The following is a 3,788-nucleotide window of genomic DNA, read 5'->3' as shown; positions in this document are numbered from 1 at the left end:
AGTATGCTAAAGGGGTAGGTTCGGCTGAGGAAAGTAAGAAATATGCCCCAGCTTACCTTCTGCAGCAAGGCATGTTTTATGCCAGAGAATGCAGCCTAGTGTTTCCTCACGCTTAGCCCCAAGTAACCGTGACAAAGAACGGAATCGTGCTCCTCGCTATATCTACCGCACACGAATGTAATTTGTAGGCTTGTCTCCACCTGAATGGTTCGTGTGACCCAGCGTGTACTGGCATCGTCATCATAGCTGGATCCTAAAATCCTTGCATGTGCGACGTGGAAAGCAAACAGATGGGCACTTTACCGTCGCATATCCGACAGGCAGGTGAAATGAGTGGTGTCTGCAAGGCATGTGTGCAATAAAGGCAACCAACACATGGGAGCACGTGCGAGCATCCCCACATAAATTGGTACAATGCTCCACGGCCTAATTCATAGACGCGGGGGATCATAAGTATGAGCAGGTGCGTTTCTTCTTTTTTTTCTTGTTCGATTGAAAGTTCAATAAATTCACGGAATAATTTCGGTCACTCACCGTTTAGAAGCGCCTGTCATTCTGTTGTGTTTCATAATCAGCAGGCCAAACTTCGGCCCCTACCTCGCGATATAAAATAATGATCCAGTTGCTGCGAGTCACAAAGCCATGTGGAACCTTGAAATTTGACAGGTCTGCAAGCTTCTGGCGCCCCGAGCGAGGCCGCAACACAACTGCAAAGGTAAAGATATTTCTGCACGTCATGCACGTATGGAATGTCTATCAAACGCCAGGAATCAGATATAGACCAGACACGCTGAATTCAATTCTGTGGTTTTGCGTGCCATAACTGCGATTTGATCATGAGGCACGCAGTAGTGGGGGACGATGGCTAATTCTGAACAGAAAGGGGTCTTTAACGTGCCCCCTATGCAAGGGCCACGAGCGTTCTTGCATTTTGCTCCCATTTTATATGTGGCCGCCGCAGCCGGGAATTATTTTGCAACCTCGTGCTTGACAGCGCAACATGATAGCCGCTAAGCGACGGCGGCGAGGAAGAGACACATGAATTATTGAATCCTGACAATTCTGGAATTCGTGGAAGCGTTTCTACAGCGGAGCTGTGGTACGCTAGTTTCCAGCGGATTGATGAGTGCATATGCCGAGCACGTTGACCCAAAACGCCGCAGCATCGATACAAAGCAAAAGCGTATCGCCGGTGTACCCTCTCTCTCTCTCACCACCTGTACGTCGTCGGCGCTCGCCTCAGAGCTGCAGCGCACCCTCACCACTCACCACCTGTGCGTCGTCCGTAGATGGCGCTATAATGAACTCTATACACATAGAGAAAAACATTCAACAATAGGGGACGCTCGGCGAAAACTGGCAACAGGAAACAGGCCACGGCTTGTTAATCCCATTCGTTAGTCGTGAAAAAAAAAAGAATGTGAAATGAACATAGAGACAACGTTTTAGTTTTATTTCTTACTCCTTCTCGGCAGGATGGGGGAGCGAGTGCGACCCCCTCGTCACTTACAACCATCTCACCCAGCATTATAAGTTAGTCAAGAGAACGTTGCCGCTACCACACAAAGCACTCAATGAAGCACAAGAAGTCACGTACAGGCGGCTTCAGACGGGCACCTACCCATGCCCGGCCTTCCTGCACAAAATCTTTCTGGACGCGCACCCTCACAGTGCGTGTCGCTACTGTAAGAATATAGCTAGCCTTGCTCACATGCTCTGGGGTTGCCCCCTGGCGCCGGGGGCTAGGACCACCAAGGAAGAGTGGGACGGAGCTCTACGCAGATCGGACCTTGAAGCGCAGCTCTGGGCTGTCCATCGGGCCCGCGACGCGCCGGAGGGGCATGGCCTCTCTGTCCCGACGTGGGAGCGGCCCGCTGCGCACTAAGTGGGCAAAAAAGTTATTCATCCATCCGTCGCCCTAAAACTAAAAAAAATCCGTACAAATGAACTTATACTTTGCGACTAATTTTTCTTGCGTTACCTAGCAACAAGCTAACGGCACACCAGGTGCGACAGATGCATGCATCATGCGCCAGACAGGCCACCGAAGCCAGCGACGCCGGTTGCGCATGTGAAGTTCGCCTGTTCGGCGACCCGTCTGTTTTGGATGTAGCATGTTTGTTGGGCTCCCGGCGAATTCTTGCTTTCCTTCTGCACTTCGACACGGTACCACTTCACTACTGGACTACGGCAAGGTGAGAAATTTTGTTTGACAGTCTGCGACGCCTTTCAAGCAATTTTTGCTTTTATGGCACGGAACCGAAACTTCTGACGCAGTTAGTGAAAACCAGCTCCGCCGTCCTGGCGTAATTAATTTGAGTTAGTGACTCCTACTGAGAGATGTTTGCGACGCTTTATATGAGCCCCAACATTATTATAACTTATTTCGGTAGTTTTTGGGCACGCTTGCAACACCCGGCTTTGTGACGCAGTTAACTAAAAGCACCTCGGCCGTGTGACGCAGTTTCGCGTGTGCAGAATCTTAACGGGACAAATTTTGGCGTTTTCTCTGACTCCGGACGTTATTGGGACTAATTTCGTTGCTTTTTGGGGTACATTTCAAGCACAGTAGCCGCGCCCTGCGTTGTGACGCAGTTACCGAAAAGCAGCTCGGCCGTGTACCGCAGTTAGTTTAGCTTGTACTGAATCTTTCTGGGACAAGGTCGTGATGCATTCTCTGACCCTCAAAGTTATTGTAATTTCGTTACTTCTTCCGACGCTTTTGAGGCACGCTCGCCGCGCCTCAGGTTGTGACGCAGTTAGCAAAAGAGCAATCCAGCCGTTGTGACTGTTAGTTGGGCGTGCACTGAATCTTAGTGAGTCCAGTTTCTGACGCTTTCTATGGCCCCGTAACATATACGTTCTTTCGGTACTCGCGTTTGTCGAAGACACGAAGAGTTATTGCCAAGAGTGATAACACTGGAGTGTGTTTTTTGCGCCGGCAGAACGCGCAAGAGATAAGACCCGAGGAGCTCAAAAACCAAGAACCCGAAAATTCTGTCTTCTGAACGACTGAAAATAGGCTTTGCACCAACACATTTCCCTTGAGTGCGTGTAGAAGGCATTCTGCGAGCCTCTAGCATGGTCTGGCTGAGAGCCTGTGCTGTGGCCACCTCTGTGTATGTAGTGTACTATTGCGTCGGCAGAGGCCAAGTTTTGGAAACGCGCAGTGGCCCTTGCATTTGTACTCTTAAAGTGCAGGAAATAATGCCCGAGAATGAAGGAATGCTTGGAAATCCGATGTTTTCTTTATAATCTAAAGTATGGCTTGGAATGAGTCGGGTATTTCAGACGCCATGTAATGTAAAAGCAAATTGCTTTTGTTTGTAATATCGCCTATTTACCACTTTCGCACGTTTCCCCTCTACACGCAGCGTTCCTATAAGATCTAAATACCAAAATCACACATGCTTGTAATTTACTTTTTTTTTAGCTGACGCTATCTGGTGGAGCTTTGTACGGGAACTTACCTTGTGCTACAACGTTGGACGAATGCAGAAAAAGTCCGGAAATAGCACTTATATAGAGCGAAATAATAATTCCTAATTTACAAGGCGTCTTGCGTCTACTTTATGAAATTGCACGTGTCACAGATTCTATGGAGGCTTGTAAAGATCGTTCGTGATCATTTTAACTAAAACGATTCCGTACTAAGACCACGCGATAATGAGCAGGATAAGCGAAAACCTAAAAAAAAATTATAAAGAAAATCGCGCCGATTAGCGCAGCCGGCGTAGCGCGTGCCATCTGGTGTTCAAAACGCGCGCGCCCAAAACCGAAACCGGAAG

The 3,788-nt window shown here is 48.7% G+C and overlaps 1 long non-coding RNA gene across 1 annotated transcript; it reads left to right on the top strand.

Moving 5' to 3' along the window:
• The first annotated feature begins 1,633 nt into the window (after positions 1-1,633).
• Positions 1,634-3,553, top strand: LOC129387784 (uncharacterized). Its single transcript, XR_008614964.2, has 2 exons — positions 1,634-2,195; positions 3,434-3,553. It is a non-coding gene; the product is annotated as an uncharacterized lncRNA (long non-coding RNA).
• Positions 3,554-3,788: the final 235 nt, after the last annotated feature.

This window comes from Dermacentor andersoni, chromosome 2 (assembly GCF_023375885.2).
Source record: "Dermacentor andersoni chromosome 2, qqDerAnde1_hic_scaffold, whole genome shotgun sequence".
NCBI classification, from domain to species: domain Eukaryota; kingdom Metazoa; phylum Arthropoda; class Arachnida; order Ixodida; family Ixodidae; genus Dermacentor; species Dermacentor andersoni.
The sequence above is the reverse complement of the archived record's forward strand: the minus strand, read 5'-3'. Positions and strand labels throughout refer to the sequence as shown.